An 18,739-nucleotide genomic window follows, 5' to 3' on the forward strand; every position below is an offset into this window, starting at 1 on the left:
AGATTCCTTTCAGGGGGAAGGTTGTGACACCCCAGTGTCACCTAAGGTTTCTCTCAAGTGCTAACCCAAGAACCATCATTTTATGTGAACCAAATTGAGCATGAGCATCAAATTTACTTAAGAATAAAGGATCCACTAAGCTTATACTTAAAAGTATCATGTTCAAAACAAATGGGTTTTCAAAAGGGCAAAATGTTGCAACCCGAATAAAAACCCTAATTGAGCCCTATAAACAAAATTCAAGAGAAAGGGCAAAAGGGTATGAAAAATATAGAATCATGGCTTGGGCCAATTATAAACATTAAAGTATACTAAATAAGCAACAACAAAGATTATGGAAGCTTGGCCAAAACAATTTAAATAAAACTCCAAACAAGCTTCTCAAGTGGGGTTTCAATAGGGAATTCTGAAATTCAGAATTTCAGACCTTGAGCCAAAGATCAAGTGTGTTAACCTTGATCCCTAGCTCAAATCCTAATGACCCCATTGACAAAAACGTGCATAACTAACCTCTCTGTCTTGTGCCAGAAGATGGCATCAGGACGCGTGCCTTGGACACGTCAAACCAGAGATCTTCTCCCTGTGTGTGGCAGTGAGACAAACCAGATTTCTCCCCTCTCTATCTCTTAATCCAGTCAGCCAAACCTGCTAGCCTCCACACACAAACGACAAAGGAACCTGAGAGGAAGAGATCTCTCAACGGGATCATGGCCATAATCTCAAAGATTTGGGGCCAATCCGTGCTTGAACTCAACCTCTCTCTGCGCTGCCTCGTGCTCGATGCTGTGCCAGACGCCAGAGCGCGCACTGGCGTTCGCCGCGCACGCCCCGAGTGCTTGTTAGAGCCCCGCCCTCGGCCGTGCTCGCCCGCGCCTATAAAGCATCCTCGGGCGCGCCTCACTTCACCCCGTGCTCACCATCACCGGCCAGACGCCCCTCCTTAGCTCCGGCGAGCTCCTTTCCGCCCGCCATTGCAGCTAGAGCCTCGGCCACCGTGGCCAGCCCGCTCTAGTCACTCCCAAGCCGCACCAGCCGCTCGGTTAGCTTTGCCATTAGCTTGTGAAGCTTTCCAAGCCCTCAGACCTGGCAGAACTTCACCGGAAGGCGAAGATCGATCTCACCGGACTTCGGCCGCCCGCCTGCGCGCGTAGACTGGGCACTCCGGTGAGCCATTCTTCAATTCCTCGCGCACACACCTTCCTTGATCCCTGGTGAAGCTCTCTGACCCGTTTGATTGGTCAATTGTGCCCTGGATAGGCCGGACTCCTCGCCGTTGACGAGCTCCCCCGCCTGCGCACGCGGACCGGCCGACTCCGACCATCCCCGACGGCGACCCGCACATCGCCGTGACCCTTAGAACCTCCCCTACACCCTCGGCCACCTCACCGGAGCAGTCTCGCCGCCGGTAAGCCCCTCTGCCCTTTCTTCCGCCGTGGGTACTGTTTAAATTGGGGGAAGGACCTCGGGTTAGGATTAGAAGAACCCAGGGGGTTTTCTGAACTGTCGCAGACTCATTTTAATAGTAGCCCGAGGATTAGTCTGTAAGGAAAACTTAAAACACCCGCCAGGGACCCCGTTGCAAAGTAGTCTTCCATTTAATCATTTCTGTTTAATCTTTTTAATGAACAGAGAACTTAGAAAATTCATAACTTGATGAATATTTAACCAAAAATTGTCAAACCAATTTTGCTAAATTCTAATCTTATGAACTATCAATTAAAAATATTGAACCCTATGCTTTCTGTTCTATCTTTTAGAGTTTAAAATTAAATACAGAAACTGATCAAACCTTGTTTAATTAAGGAAAATTAGTTATGTTCCTATGCTGAACCTAAGAAAATTTGTAGATGTTCAAACTCCATTTGAACACTGTTTAAAAATAGTGAGAACCCCAGTATTGAAAAATTTAGTGGAGATATCTATTAAAAGCCATTTTTGCCCAAACCTTAGGAAAATCAGAAAGGCCTTAGCAATTAATGACCAACGGATGAAATTATTTTTCCTAGTTTGCTTAAGTAACAAAGAACCTAGGAAAAATAAAGGAACCTCTAATCTAGATCAGATTCAAAGTGAAATGTTTTATTTAGCATTATCCCAACTAGAAATCAATTATTAGAATTATAAAACCAGACCCAAAATTGGTAATAAAAATCCAGTGGACTTGTAACCACCAAAACCCCACTGCAAAAATAATGAACACCCAAGCCCATCATTTTAAGTAAGGTAAATAAATATAATATGATAATGAGTCATATTCCAAATAAATCATGAGTAACCCAAAATAATGCAATAATGGGCAAATAAAATTTTGCTAGATCAATAATGAGATAGGCCACCAGAGAAAAATACAAACCCATTGGAAAGATGCAAAATAATACCTATTGCCAATATTTTATAAAAAAAGCCATTTAATCCAATTAATGCATACCACCCCTTCCCTTAAGCAAAAAGATGCCAAACTTAAGAATGATTGCTCTTGCGCAAAGAAGAAGCTAGGAAAAATCAGAAATCTGTTGTTTGATATTTTTCAAATATAGTGGTAGTAGAAAGCACCCCTTTGGCTAGAAACTTTAGAAAATCCTAGTAAAATAACTAATAAGTATTAATGGCTAGAAATTTGTACCAAGTCATGTTATAGCATCTAAATGCTAGCAAAAATAAGTCCTAGAGAATTACCTACTATTGAATGATAGTTGTAGTTCAAATAATCCCTTCTGCCCTAAATTTTGGCAATTTTGTCCAGAGAAAACTATTCACTTCTAGAACCTTAAATTTTGAGACAGAAAATTATACACCAGTAAGAAGCCACTGTAATTTTTACAGAATTTTTTGGAAATTTATTAAGGTGACTTGTAGTTGAAACCCACCCTAAAACCCTAAAGAAGATCAAGGGAAAAAGAGGAAAGATAAACCTCACTCCAATAAGTCCAACTTGAATTCTTGGCAATTCTCACTAAAGACCTTAAAAAGAATTCAGTGGAACCCCAAAAATAAACCTCAAACTTAACTTAGCTAAGCTTGATCCAAATTACCAAGTATACCACCAAAAATCTCGTGTAAGCAAGATTTAGCTCTATCCAACTCAAGTAGATCATACACCATCAAAAGTTTAAATTACTAAAGCACATATCATATCATGCATATATCTTACGCATTGCATTCATTAGATTGTAATCTCGCCGACGGAGAGTACGTGCTCATCCCCGAGCAAGGAACTGTCCAAGAGGAGGACCAGGAGCAAGCTCCCGAGGCTGCTATCAAGGATCTCCCCGCAGCCCCAGCTATTGAAGGCAAGCCCCGGTTTATATGCGTAACCGTATTATTATATGCTAGTTTACTACACTTAATGTTTGTAGGGTTGTAATGTGCACTTAAGTGTAGGAGTTGCTTGAAACCTCTAGTTGCATGAACTTAGGATTCCTTTTTGAGATGAATACTAGTATGCTAGGTCGAGTAGCTGCTTTGCTAATCAGGATCTCGGTAGAAGTCGAGTGATTTTTCTAGCACTCGCGCGAGGTCAGGAATTGATTGTATTCATCTTGATAACAGGATCTATGTTAGTCTATGGACTTGGATCCAGGGAGGATGCCTTGACCATGAGACAGAAAAAGGAATTAAGGATTAATGTGTGGATACCTGAGTCAAGCTTTTGAACGTACTAAGCACATGTCAGGAAATATGGTAACCGGTAAACCTAGTACCTGAGTGAAGCCGGGCGCGAACTTTATCTCTCACGCGACCTGAGACTGGGTCTCTCATGCTAGCTATGGTGGGTACAAGTGCGGTCACTGCACGGTGGCAGCCGGGGTCAGTGGAGCATTGTATGCCAAGACGGTGAGGCCTGGACGCGAACGGGGAATCGATGGGGACAGTTGACATGTGTGGGGACGGAGTGCCCTGACATGTCGTGTGTTTAGGTTTACCTTGCAAGGATAAAACTCGATTCGAATCGTCTGCTTCTCGCAGCTAATGAGACTGCTTGACCCCTTGTACTACATTGAGTAATAAGTGGAAATGAGATACTGGCAAAAGATGTTGGTTGATATAATGTTTGATACCATGTATGAATAGATATGTTCTCATCTAGTCTAAATTATTATTCTAGAACTTGAAAAGCTAAAACCTGTTTTTAGACTCAGCTAGTGCTTTTGGCAAACCGAACCCCTCAGCCAAACAACTGCATGGTCTAGAGGTAGAGGAGTAGACTCCTCACACCGGGTAAGTCTAGCTGAGTATTAGTATACTCAGCCTTGCTTGTGGCATAATTTTTGCAGGTACTCCTTAGGATGATTGGTTGCTGGTGTGACTTGGCCTTCATCCCTGCCACCGGGATAGATGGTCGAGAGGGTTACTGCTTTCGCAGGAGAGGAGCACGAGGAGTAGTGGGCTAGGCCTTGCCCAATTCCTCAATACCGACGACATCGATTATTCGCTGCATTTTATTTCGTGAACTCTTATTTGCTACTCGAGAAACTCCTATCTATGTAATAATTCAGTACTTAATTTGAGGTTTCATGTTTTATTGTATTTATTCTATGACTCACCTTCGAGTGAGATTGTGGAATTTGATCCTGGTTAAGTGGCTCTATCAGACTAGATCTGAGGGACTGACGGGTTATTCCGATTTAAGTGTGTTGCTGCCCCTGGGGCGTGACTTAGGCACTTAAGCTGGAATAATTCGGGTGGTTCCGCCACAGGTCTCCCCGCAGGCACGATTGGCCTTGCCCTGGAGCGGGTAAGTATCTGAGGGTACCCTTGCTTCAGTCATTTTTCTGTGTGTCTTGATTTTGCCTTTTCTTCCTTTCAGCAAGCGGAGGTAGGGCTTGGCTGGTCTGGCCCCTACGAAGGCCCTTAAGATGGGGCCGGCCTCTTCAGCCGGAGCTGCGGCACGCCATGCTGGTTGGTTGGCCTCCGCGCAAGGCGCCCTTCAGTGGGGGGCCCAGGAGGCACGTGCTGTCATGGGGCAAGCTGCCTAGGTCGACCCCCCTGTTGGAGCGACCATCGTGCCAGGGGAGGTCGTTGACGCGGCCGCGGCCTCGAGCCCGCCTGCCTTGTTGCTGGCGCCGACGTCAATTCCTGCCGGGGCTGTCGCTGGTTCGCCCGCGGAGCCACCCGTTGCCACCGATGTTGAGATGGCTGAGGTGCCTCCGTCCCCGGCTCCTTCGGTCCTGGTCATCCCTGATTCTCCCATTTTCGACCATGAGGAGGGGGCGACCATTGTTGCCAAGGTCGGTGAGCGAAGGCTTGTCACCTTGGCCGAGGAGAGGCCCGGTGCGTCGACTACAGAGGGACCCGATGCGTCGACTGCAGAGGGACCCGATGCCTCGGCCGTGGGGTGCACAGAACCGTGGCATGTCGTGGGGAGCAACGGCCTTATCCCCATGCAGCTCAATCCCAATGAGTGGGGTGGGCAGCCGCTCGTGTTCTGGGGCCGCGATACCTCGGAGCCTCTCCTTGCCCTTAATGATGAGTTGGAGGAAAAGTTGCGAGATAATTTCCGTGAATATAACGAGGGAGCGATGAGGTCGCTTCGATTGGCCACGAAAATCCTTTCTAAAGACGTTCCCAGGGTCTTCCAGGTAAGGATTTAGACGTACACCCCGTGTGATCAGGGCATTCTTTGTGATATTCTATTTTCCTTTTCAGGAGCTCGCGGACATGAGCACCGCTAAGTCGCTGTTCCTCCGTCGCGAGAGCGGCGTTTGGGAATCGCTGCGGTCCCAGTGGGTTGCGCTTACCGAGGCGAATGAGCGCCTCGCCCAATAGAGCACCGAGGCGGCGGACCTTCGGCTGCTCTATGAGGAGCTGAAGTCGGAGGCAGCGGCGGCGCGGACAGAGGAGACGTTGGCACGAACGGAGGCTTCATCGACTCGGGAGCAGGTGGCTTCCCAGGCCGAGGAGATGCAGCAGCGGCAGCTGGAGCTTGGCCAGTTCACCAGCGAGCGGGACCAATTCCAGAGCCAAGCTGCCGTGGCTGTGAGCCGGGCTGAGGCCCTTAGGGGACAACTGGCTGAGGTTACGGAGCGGCTAGCCGAAGCGACCGCTCGAGCCGGGACCCTTTCGGAGGGCCTGGCCATGGCCGTCGGGTCTGCCTGGTCCGCCCAAGCCATGGCTTCCCAGCAGCGTGCCCGGGCCAAAGGTATGTTTTGCCTACTTTGTGATTTTGCTTCAGCTTAACTCTTCTCCTCGTGTCTGAAGAATATTGTCTGGCTGTCTTCAGGGTTCGAGACGGCTCTTAACGAGTCCGTCAAGAACTGCAAGGCGCTTGCCCAGGCGGCCGAGCAGAAGGAGGCTGACCGCACGGCCATGTCCGAGGCCATCTCAGCCTTCTACCGGACCTTTGGCCTCGACGACGTCCCCTCGGGCAGCTCCCCCTAGAGCCGACTGTGGGCCTTGGGCGGCCACGTGCGCAGCAGACTCTGCGGGGCGCTGCACCACGGCGTTAGGCGGGCCTTCGCCGTCCTTGCTTCCCACTACGACATGGATTTGGAGCGGGTCAGCGAGGGCTACTGCTTACCCGATAAAGAGGAGGCCGCCCTGGCCGAGGCCCAAAGGTTGATGCGGCTACCGAGGGTCCAGGCGCGGCGCTGGCTTCCTTTTTTGAGGTGGAGATCCTTTCGCCTGTGTTGTCGTCAGAGGCCGGGCCACATTCTGCCGCGGGTGGAAACGACGCCGTGGGTGCTGCTCCTCCCCCTGCCGACACCTGAGCCTGCGAGGAACAGTTATTTTAAGTATGTGTATGTTTTCTGCGGCCGCTGAGGCCTAGACATTTTGGGTGTCAGAGTATAAAGTTGTGTTTCTTTCCTCTCGTTTCGAGCGTTAGGACTTGTTCGGTAGCAGAATCACTTATCCGAACGCGAGTTACTTTTCACGGAAGGTGATGAGTGAGGTATCCGTATCCCAGAGGCATAGGAGTCCCTTGGCTCGGTCGCCCTTGCCGTTCGAGGTCTCTCTCACTCGTTTTTAGGATTCCGTTATCGATATAGTCGAAAGGCACGAAAGTCGCTTTGGTAGAAAATTTTTCCCAGGAAAATTTTGACGCAGAGGGGGTTCTCCCTTCTAGCCCCCGAGGGAGGGTCGGTTTTTGCTGAGGCAAGGCCGATCCTCCCTTGACAGTTAGACTTTTTATTTGTACATGTAAAGGGACCGAGATACATGAATGACTTGAAACATTTTTAAGGGTAAAAGCGACATAGTTGTTCGATGTTCCAAGCGTTGCTGTAGACGTCGCCTTGATCGTTGGCCAGCTTGTATGTCCCAGGCTTCAATATTTTGGCAATGATGAACGACCCTTCCTAGGGGGGAGTAAGCTTGTGGCGCCCTCGGGCGTCTTGTCGTAGCCGAAGCACCAAGTCTCCCACTTGGAAGCCTCAGGGCCGAATCCTTCGGGCGTGATAGCGTCGCAGAGACTGCTGATACCATGCTGAGTGTAGTAAGGCTACGTCCCGAGCCTCTTCCAGCTGGTCCAATGAATCCTCTCGGCTGGTATGGTTGTTTTGGTCGTCGTATGCCTTTGTCCTCGGGGAACCGTATTCTAAGTCCGTGGGTAGGATGGCCTCGGCCCCATAGACTAGAAAAAATGGCGAGAAACCCGTGGCTTGGCTCGGTGTTGTCCTTAGACTCTAAACCACCGAGGATAGCTCTTTTATCCACTGCTTGCCAAACTTGTTGAGGTCGTTGTAGATCCTCGGTTTTAGTCCCTGCAAAATCATGCCATTGGCACGCTCCACCTGCCCATTTGTCATTGGGTGAGCTACGGTGGCCCAGTCCACACGGATGTGGTGGCCTTCGCAGAAGTCTAGGAACTTTTTCCCAGTGAATTGCGTGCCATTGTCGGTGATGATGGAGTTTGGGATCCCAAAGCGGTGGATGATATTTGTAAAGAACACCACCGGCTGCTCGGACCCGATGCTGGTTAAGGGTCGGATTTCGATCCACCTGGAGAATTTGTCGATGGTGACCAGCAGGTGTGTTAAGCCCCCGGGTGCCTTCTACAAGGGACCGACGAGGTCCAGACCCCACACAGCAAACGGCCAAGTGATAGGTATTGTCTGTAGAGCCTGAGCAGGCAGGTGTATCCGTCTCGCGTAGAATTGACACCCTTGGCAGGAGCGTACAATCCTAGTGGCGTCGACCACCGCGGTCGGCCTGTAGAAACCTTGTCGGAAAGCGTTTCCTACGAGGGTTCGAGGTGCTGCATGGTGACCACAAGCCCCCGAGTGTATTTCCTGTAACAGCTCTTGTCCTTGGGTGATGGATATGCATCGTTGGAGAACGCCTGAGGGGCTGCGGTGGTACAAATCTTTTTCATCACCCAGTAAAATGAACGATTTGGCGCGCCGAGCCAATCGCCGAGCTTCGGCCTTGTCGAGGGGTAGCTCTCCTCGGAGGAGATATTCCAGGTACGGGGTCTGCCTGTTTAGGTTTGGTGTGACCCCATTCTGCTCTATCTCGACACGCAGGGCCTCACCCTCGGCGGCCGAGGGTACCTCGAGCTGGGACGAGGTCCCTCCGGGTTCGGGTGCGCCGTTGAGATTGACGGATGGTTGATATATGTCCCTGGAGAAGACATTCAGGGGAACCGTCGTCCGTCCCGAGGCTATTTTAGACAGCTCATCTGTGGTTTCGTTGTACCATCGAGCAACATGGTTGAGTTCCAACCCATGGAATTTATCTTCCAAGCGCCAAACTTCATCACAGTAGGCCTCCATTTTTTGATCGCGGTAGTGAGAGTTCTTCATGACTTCGTCAATAACGAGTTGCGAGTCGCCACGAGCGTCGAGGCGCCGAACCCCTAGCTCGATGGCAATGCGCAACCCATTAACCAAGGCCTCGTATTCGGCCACGTTGTTTGACGCTGGAAAATGGAGGCGTATTACATAGCGCACATGTTTTCCGAGGGGTGAGATGAAGAGCAAGCCAGCACCTGCTCCGGTTTTCATAAGCGACCCATCGAAGTACATGGTCCAAAGTTCGGCCTAGATTGGAGCTGTTGGCAATTGGGTGTCGGTCCATTCAGCCAGGAAGTCTGCCAAGACTTGGGATTTTATGGCCTTCCTAGGGGCAAATGAAAGTGTTTCCCCCATGAGTTCCACTGCCCATTTTGCTATTCTACCCGAGGCCTCTCGGCACTGGATGATCTCTCCCAGGGGGAAGGATGACACCACAGTCACCGGATGAGACTCGAAGTAGTGTCGCAGTTTTCGCCGTGTTAGAATCACTGCGTACAGTAGCTTCTGGATTTGCGGGTAGCAGATTTTGGTCTCGGATAGCACCTTGCTGATGAAGTAGACTGGCCTCTGGATGAGCAGCGCATGCCCTTCTTCTTGTCTCTCGACTACGACAGCAGCGCTGACCACCTGAGTGGTTGCGGCTACGTAAATCAAGAGGGCTTCTCCCGCAGCGGGGGGGGGGGGGGGACCAAGATGGGCACATTTATGAGGAGTGCTTTAAGGTTTCCGAGGGCTTCTTCGGCCTCGGGAGTCCAAGTGAAGCGCTCGGTCTTTCTTAAGAGGCGGTACAAGGGCAATCATTTCTCGCCAAGGCGCGAGATGAAGCGGCTCAGAGCCGCAAGGCATCCCATGACCCTTTGTACTCCTTTTAAATCTTTGATGGGTCCCATGTTGGTGATGGCTGCGATTTTCTCTGGGTTGGCCTCGATGCCTCGTTCAGAGACGATGAATCCTAGGAGCATGCCTCGGGGGACTCCGAAGGCACACTTCTCGGGATTGAGTTTTACGCCCTTTGTTCTTAGGCACCTGAATGTTACTTCAAGGTCGGAGAGGAGGTCGGAGGCTTTTCTTGTTTTGACAACGATGTCATCGACATAAGCCTCGACCGTTCTGCCGATGTGCTCTCCAAACACATGGTTCATGCACCTTTGGTATGTTGCATCTGCATTCCTCAAGCCAAATGGCATAGTAGTATAACAATACATGCCGAAAGGTGTGATAAAAGAAGTCACAAGCTGGTCAGATTCTTTCATCTTGATCTGGTGATAGCCTGAATAGGCATCGAGGAAAGACAGGATTTCGCACCCAGCAGTGGAGTCCACAATTTGATCGATGCGAGGCAGAGGGTAGGGAACTTTTGGACATGCTTTATTCAACCCAGTGTAGTCTACACACATCCTCCATTTCCCACCTTTTTTCTTTAGACCTCCTCACCTATGGCCCTGCGCTTTTCTTCATCAAAACGGCGCAGGTGCTGTTTCACGGGTCGGGCACCGGCTCGGATGTCTAGTGAGTGCTCGGCGACATCCCTCGGTATGCCTGGCATGTACGAGGGACTCCACGCAAAAATCTCGGCGTTTGCGCGGAGAAAGTCGACGAGCACTGCTTCCTATTTGGGGTCGAGCTCGGAGCCGATCCTGACTTTCTTGTCGGCGTCGTTGCTGGGGTCGAGAGAGACAGACTTAACTGCCTCGGCTGGCTCAAAGTTGCCGGCATGCCGCTTCGGGTCGGGCGCCTCTTTGGAGAGGCAATCTAGGTCGGTGATGAGGGCTTCGGACTCAGCGATGGCTTCGGCGTACTCCATGCATTCCACGTCGCAGTCGTAAGCGTGGCGGTATGTGGATCCGACGGTGATGATTCCCTTGGGGCCCGACATCTTGAGTTTGAGGTACGTGTAGTTGGGGACGGCCATGAACTTGGCGTAGGACGGTCTTCCCAACACTGCGTGATAGGTTCCTCGGAAACCCGACTACCTCGAAAGTGAGGGTTTCCTTTCGGAAGTTGGAGGGAGTTCCGAAGCAGACGGGCAAATAAAGTTGCCCAAGGGGCAGGACACGCTTGCCGGGGGCAATCCCGTGAAAAGGTGCTGCACCGGCCCGGATCGTGGACCGATCAACCCCCAAGAGCCCTAGGGTCTCGGCGTAGATGATGTTGAGGCTACTGCCTCCGTCCATGAGGACCTTGGAGAGCCTAGCGTTGCCGATGACAGGGTTGATGACGAGCGGGTACCTTCCTGGGTTCGGTACGTAGTCGGGGTGGTCGTCTTAGTCGAAGGTAATGGGCTTGTCGGACCAGTCTATGTAGACTGGCGTTGCTACCTTCGCCGAGCAGACCTCTCGGCGTTCTTGTTTGCGGTGTCGAGCCGAGGCATTCGCCACTTGCCCACCATAGATCATGAAGCAGTTGTGGACCTCTGGGAACTCCTCTTCCTTGTCGCCCTCCTTATTGTTGTTGCCTTGGTCCTTGTCATCTTCCGCCGAGGGCCCAACCTTATTGAAGTAACGCCGGGGCATGTCACACTCTTCAAGGGTGTGCTTGATGGGACCCCTGTGATAGGGGCATGACTCCTTGAGCATCTTGTCGAACACGTTGGCCCCCCGGGAGGTCTCCGAGGATTCCTGCGCTCGACAACAGCGACGAGATCTGCGTCAACGGCGTTGCGTTTTGCTTGCGCCTTCTTCTTGGTCTTCTTCTTTGTGCCACGCTGGACGGACGCCTCGGGGATGTCTTCCTTCTGCCTTCCCTAAGGCTGCTTGTCTTTCCGGAAGATGGCTTCAACCGCCTCCTAACCAGAGGCGAACTTGTTGGCTATGTCCATCAATTCGCTTGCCTTGGTGGGAGTCTTGCGTCCCAGTTTGCTTACCAGGTCCCAGCAAGATGTGCCAGCGAGGAATGCTCCGATGACGTCCGAGTCGGTGATGTTAGGCAACTCGGTCCCAGCAAGTGGTGTCGGATGTACTCTTGCAGGGATTCCCCTGGCTGCTGGCGGCAGCTCCAGAGATCCCACGAGTTCCCAGGGCACACGTACGTACCTTGGAAATTTCCAGCGAAGGCCTTGACTAGGTCGTCCCAGTCGAAGATCTGCGCAGGAGGCAGATGCTCCAGCCAGGCTCGGGTAGCGTCGGAGAGGAAGAGGGGGAGGTTGCGGATGATGAGGTTGTCGTCGTCCGTCCCTCCCAAGTGGCACGCCAGCCGATAATCCGCGAGCCATAACTCCGGCCTCGTCTCCGATCCCCTGAGTACTTGGTGATGGTAGTCGAGGCTTGGAACCGGGCCGGGAACGGCGCCCGTCGTATGGCCCGGCTGAAGACCCGTGGACCTGGTGGTTCAGGTGAGGGGCTCCGATCCTCCTCACTGTCGTAGCATCCTCCGCGTCTGGGGTGGTAGCCTCGGCGCACCCTTTCCTCAAGGCGGGCTCGACGGTCGTGGCGGTGTTGCTCGTTGCTGAGGCGGTCCAGGGCTGCAGGGGTCTTGTCTCCTGCGTGCTCGGTATGGACCGAGGCTTCCCGCATGTGTCGGGAGGACGCGACGTGACGCTCCGAGGGGCATCCTTGCCTTCGGGAGGCAGAGCTCTCGGCTTGTCGGACTGCGGCATTTTCCAGGAGGTCCTTGAGTTCGCCTTGGATACGTCGCCCCTCGGTGGTGGATGGCTCCGGCATTGTTCGGAGTAACATCGCCGCTGCAGCTAGGTTCTGGTCGGCCCCGTTGAAGGTCGGGGGCAGCCCTGCCCTGGCATCGTCAATAATACGACGCTGGATGTCCTGGGCTCGATGACGCGCTCCTCCGGCGAGTGCTCGGCCTGCCCACTCTTGCTCGAGGTTTTGTCGGAGCTGCATAAGTCGCCCCGTTTCTTCGTCGAGCTTGGCCTGCATCTTGCGGAGTTGCTCAAGCTGCGTGCCCTGACCCCCCGCAGGGGCCCGGGCTTCAGCTAGCTCCCGCGGGATCTCAACGCGAGACGCAGGCGCTGAGGCGTCGTCATTTCTTGGCATGCCGAGGTGGTTGTCTTTGTCGTGATCCTCCTGATCGATGTGGAAGCACTCACGAGATGGGTCGTAACCCTCGTCGTCAAGGCTGTGGCCATCGTCAGAGTAGCTGGAGAGGCAGTGGTCACATGCGGACACGAAGTCTCGCAGGGCTCTGGGATCACGGAGTTCGGAGAAATCCCAACTGAAGTCGGGGTCGTCCTCTTCCTCAGAACCCGCGGGTCTGGAGGTAGAGGCGACCGTCAGTAGGTCCCAAGTTGACCAAATGTGGTACCCCGGAAGATCAGGATATGCCCTTGCGAAAGCGCTTGCCGAAGTGGGGTCGTTTGGCGGATCGAAGCTGAATCTAAAGGGAACATGATGGAAAACTGATGGTACCTCCTGGTTGGTGGATGGTGGTGAAGTTGCATCGGAGATGGAACGTGTCGCTATCTCAGGCGCGAGACTAATGCCCGACAAGTCCCTCGCAAGGGTGCTGGCGTCATCAGTCCGCCTGGGGTTAGCACTTGGCTAGGAAGCGACACCCGTCGTTGTCCCAGGTGCGAGGATAACACCCGACATGTCCCCCGCAGGGGTGCCGGCGCCGTCGACTTGCTCTGGTCCGACAGCCAACGAGGTGCTGCCTCTTGCCTGGCCATGGTTGCTCTGTCTCCCCCTCCTCCGGCGAGGAGGGTGGCGGGGCAAACCCGGGTGTTCCTCTTCCGCCCCGGGGAGATGTCGTCATCGGGTTCGCCTCCAACGAGCGAGCCGACGACCGTCGTTGCTGTCGTGCTGCGGGGTGAGGAGTATCATGTCATAGCTGCCGTCGGAGGACATGAACTCGAGACTCCCAAAGCGGAGCACCATCCCAGGCTGAAGAGGCTGCTGAAGATTGTCCATCTGGAACTTAACGGGAAAGTATTGTCAACACGCAGCGAGCCCCTACCTGGCGCGCCAACTGTCGGTGTTTTGGACACGCGGGGACCCTCAACCGACTAGTGAATTTTATACTGCGTGTCCCTGCCTGGATGGATTGATGCAAGATGAAACACAAGAGGGAGGATGAGGCTTATATTATGTTGCACTGGGGTGCTTGTAGTAGGGGTTACAAGCTTTGCGAGAGAGGGAACGGATCCCAGGTCTCTTGAGAGGTCTCGTGTTGTGGAGAGAAGGTTTTTTGCCTTGAAGTAAGCCGTCTGAGTTAGCCTTCAAAGCCTGCCGTGGGAAGGCCCTGGGCATCTCCTTTTATAGATACAAGGAGGTGATCCACCTGTACATATGTGGGTGTAGCTATGTGCTAACGTGGCCGACAGAGAAGTGCTTGAGCCCTATAGAAGCGTAGCTGGCGGTGCGGCCCCAGGTCCAGCTGACGTTTCTTTGCCTTCGTAGAGAGCTGAGGGCGGTCGACGTCATGGGTGCATGCCGAGAATCATCATTACCTGCTATTGGAGTAATTTGATGTAACACCGGTCTTGTTCCTTCATAGACTGAGGTGGCTAGCTAGGGGAAGGATAGTGTTGTTTTCCCGGTTTGCATAGTTGGCTCGAGGTCGTCTTGGGCGAGGCGGTGATCTCTCCCAAAGCCGAGGCCTAGGTCGGGCGAGGCGAAGATCCTCTCCCGAGGCCGAGGCTGAGGCTGAGGCCGAGGCCTGGGTCGGGCGAGGCAAAGACCTCCTCCCGAGGCCGAGGCTAAGGCCGAGGCCTGGGTCAGGCGTGGCGATGATTCCTTCCGAGCCCGAGGCTGGGGTTGGGCGAGGCGGAACTTCCTGCTGCGCCCGAGGCCGATCTCGGGAGAGGTGGTGACTTACTGTTGTCAGTCTTACCCTGGTGGTTGGCACAGTGGTCTGAACGGGGTGAATAGTGTCGTCATCCTGTCAGAACGATCAGTAAGAAGGGTGAAGTGACTGCATCATTTCGACCTTGCCAACTGAGGCGCGCATGTCAGGATAAGGTGTCAGGCGATCCCCGCATTAAATGTGCACGTGATACAGTCGGTGGCAAGGCAATTTGGCCAAGGTTGCTATTCTACAAAGTTTGCCCGAGCTTCGCCTCGGGCGAGCCGGGGGTTTGCTCACTGCCTGAGGGGACCCTCGAGCGAGCCGTGAATCCGTTCGGGACTACTATTCTTGCCCGATGCTGGGCTCGGGTGAGACGGGATCGCGTCCCTTGGTAGATGAGGCTTTAACTTTGAGCCGTGGTTACCAGTCTTTATGGTTTGTTTTAAAGATGTTTTCTAGCCATGCTTAGGAGTACTAGGGGTACCCCTATTTATGGTACCTGATAGCTGTCGTCATGGACTCTTGATTGACGCTTGCTCTGTTCATGGACTCATGCGCGCGCGTCAGATGACTGCGCGGTCGGCGCTGGACGAGGTCACCGACACGAGCGCCTTCGACCGGTCGCCATCCACCTTCCGGAGCTCCGTTTCTAGGGACGGGCGATTCCCCGTCGTGGCAGGGCGGTACCACCTCTACGTCTCGTACGCGTGCCCCTGGGCGTCCCGATGCCTCGCCTTCCTCAAGCTCAAGGGCCTCGACCACGCCATCGGCGTCACGGTACGTCGGTAACCCTAGCCTCGCCCTCGCCATAACGAGCCGGCAAGCCGGATCGGGGGTTCGCTCGGCAGTGGATAGATTCCAGTTCCCCGTGATGCGCTGCATCGGAACCGTAGGTCGTGAAGCCCATCTTCGAGCAGACCAAGGAGAGCGACGAGCATCTGGGCTGGGTGTTCCCCGTTGCCGCCGATGAGGAGCCTGGCGCCGAGCCTGACCCTCTCAACGGCGCCCAAAGCGTGAGGGAGCTCTACGAGATCGCCAGCTCCAACTACGCCGGGAAGCCAACCGTCCCCATGAGCCTCCAATCCCGTCACTCCAAATCCACCAAACAAGCAGCGGATCTGATTCCCCCTCCTCCTTTCCAGCACGCAGAAGTGCAGAACAGTCCAACAGCCAAGTTGATTCCAGTGTTCCATTGCATTTCAGGTGCTGTGGGACAAGCAGTTGAAGACGGTGGTGAACAACGAGAGCTCCAAGAACATCCGGATGCTCAACGCCGAGTTCAACGACATCGCCAGGAACCCCGGGCTGGACCTCACCCGGCCCACCTCTGGGCCTCCATCGACGAGGCCAACGAGCTGGTCTACGATGCCATCAACAACGGCGTCTACAAGTGCGGCTTCGCCAAGAAGAAGGACGGCTGCGTGCTCGTGCCGAATTTGGGGTCGCTCACCAGCATCCATGACAGGTGGGTGCTTTAACTTTTTCAATCGCCTTAATAGTAGATTATTATGTTTTTTATTATGATTTGGTATCTTCTCCATGTCTATGAACAAGAAACATTATGTTCCCCCGAATATAGATCGCTGAGGGTTTATTGTTCCTAGCGATGCAGGGCGCGTGAACTCTTCTACTACCTCAAGGGTGGGCAGGTGGACTATGGCGAGGAGCACAACAAGGCTTGCGGCCACAACAGGTTTGGGAGAATAATATCACATAGGTAGGAGATTCCAAAGAACACAAATACATGGCCATGGCCTTTCAGAAATTTATTTATCCATTAGTTCTTACATGGCTGTTCTAATTTGGTGTAGGGCACTATCCTGTTTGTTACGAGCACAACCCAGTGCATTTTGTGGGGGCACTCTGCTAGCGCGCAGGTTGTGAGGGTGCTGCATCAGATGCTTGCCGACAAGGTACACAAACAAGAGATTTTTCGGTTTTACTCACAAGTGATAGCTGTTTATTGCTACTGGTGGAATTAGTCATGCCTATCATGTGCTTTCAGAGGGATGGTTCATGTGAGCTGGAGAACAGGATTAGAGCACCCAAATTAGGATGACTTTAAGTCAATTTCTGTTAACTTGGGCCTCTGCTAACACACTTTTGTAGGGATAGTCCAAGAATCTATTTTTAGCAATGTTATCAAGTCGTATGACTAATCACGATTTGTAGGTTGATCGCTGCCATGGCAATCAACTATGCACTATGATTAGTCAGGTTGGTCGGTCTCATGGTCACTAGAATCGATTTAGATGATTTGATAACATTGGTTTTTGCTCACGATTAACTAGGCTGATCGCTGCCATGGCGATCAGCTATGAACTATGATTAGTCATGATTAATTATGATTAGTCATGATTAATTGTGATTAGTCATGATTAGTCTTGGACTGACTGATGTCATCAGTGACTAGGAATGATTAGACGATTCGATAACATTGGTTTTTAGTATGGCCAAAGTTCATTCTTAGTTTAACCTTCCCCTCACTTTATGTGAATTTGACGTGCGCTTTTGTCACTGAATTGAACTTATGTTTTTTTTCATGACACTCTATGGGTGCATGTGGCATGCTGGTCTTTCTTGTTGCATGTTGAGCCGACAGCTTGCTGGCATGTTGTAGTGTTACGAAACATGTGAACTTTAGCACTGTGGATATACTATATATAATTCTAACACATATTGTGATACTGATCTCAGGCTTTCCCTGGTCATGGTACTTCTGAAGATTGTGGTTGTTGTTATGGACGGTGGAAATGGTTGGTTCTGATGGTTTTGGTCTTTTGTGGATTGTTATTGTTTTTTACGAGGGGCGGCGCGATCCTTTTCAATCTCGCATGTTGTATCGCAATATGTTTTCGTTTTTAATGTTGTCCATCAACTATTCTTATATGTGTGACACCAACATACTTATCTATTGAATGCCATGTACAGGCAGAGGAAGTTGTGGTGGAAAAGACCAAAACAATGATAAAAAGCCTCTACATCTTGTCAAAGGTGCCTTTGGACAGGTATGTAATTTACTTGGTTACAATATTTGCTTTAGGTGTTCTTGAATAGTATACATATTCAAGTCAAATAGATGATGAAAGTTACCTGAGTGACTGATCAGTCAAATTAATTTTGGGTCAAATATGGTGAGGCACGTATTTCAAAATTGGTTCACTTATGGTGTAACACATTTCATAGTTTTTCATTGCCTCATGTGTTCATTTGGGGCCTGTAGTATTAGGGTATGTACTTTTGAGTTGTTAGACTGGATAGATTGCCTGTGCATTCCGTTTGATATTGGGATTTGAGAAGCTACATGTGACATTTGGAACTAATGAGAATACTATACCTTTGAGCATAAAAGCTGAGTCTTTGTTCCTTACATATCTCATGCAATTGAATTGCATTTTTTTATTTTAAGAGGATTAAATGCATGCTCATCTGAATATAATACTCCCTTTGTTTACAAATTATAGTTCGCTTTAGCTTTGTTCTAAGTTAAACTTCTCTAACTTCGATAAAAGTTTTAGAAAAATATATTAACATCTACAAGTTGAAATATGACCTCATCTTTGATGGAGGTTGCACTAATTTCTTGGTCCAATTTATATCTATACTACTATATTAAGGCTGTAAAAGGGTAGCCTGCCTCCCTTGGTTCTGCCTTCCGTAAATCCACACCATCTATATATATCCCTTCGATCCTTGCCCTTGAACTAGCAGAACATCCTCCGTATCCCACCACCCGAGCGATTTCCTCTCCCTCACGTCCCACGCCATGCCCTGATGACGTTCTTCCTCCTGACCACGACGCTCGCCGCAGTCCCATCCTCCCAGCTTTCTTCTGCATAATTTCTTTTATATTATAATTTGTGTTCATGCTTAGGTAAGTAATGCCGCACAATTTTTGTTTACCCCTATTTTTGTTGCAGATTGTACAGACTGTATCTCTACTACTTCTTAAGAGCATAGCGTAGGCGTCCACGGTGCACGGTTCTGCCTGCCCCTCTCCCCTGCACCCCGGTGTGGCCACGCGAGCGTTGCTCGTGCCTCCCAGCAAGGAAACCACACGAGCGTTTCCTGCGCCTCCCTCTCTCGATGCAGTGCCCTTCCATCCACGCGTCGTGCTCCTTCCTTCCATCACCGCCCAAAATCTCCGGCGTGAAAGTAGGCGAACCTCGCGCCCGTAATCGTCCTTCCGTGCCCCCGCCTTCCATCGTCGCGACTGTGCTACGCTCCTCTTCCATCCTCTCCCACACGACTTGCCCTCCTTCCATCGT

The 18,739-nt window shown here is 51.6% G+C and overlaps 1 pseudogene; it reads left to right on the plus strand.

Annotated features, from left to right (window-relative positions):
- Window positions 1-15,038: 15,038 nt before the first annotated feature.
- On the plus strand, window positions 15,039-18,431 carry LOC103631137 (glutathionyl-hydroquinone reductase YqjG-like; annotated as a pseudogene).
- The last annotated feature ends 308 nt before the right edge of the window (window positions 18,432-18,739 follow it).

This window comes from Zea mays, chromosome 6, assembly GCF_902167145.1.
Source record: "Zea mays cultivar B73 chromosome 6, Zm-B73-REFERENCE-NAM-5.0, whole genome shotgun sequence".
NCBI lineage: Eukaryota > Viridiplantae > Streptophyta > Magnoliopsida > Poales > Poaceae > Zea > Zea mays.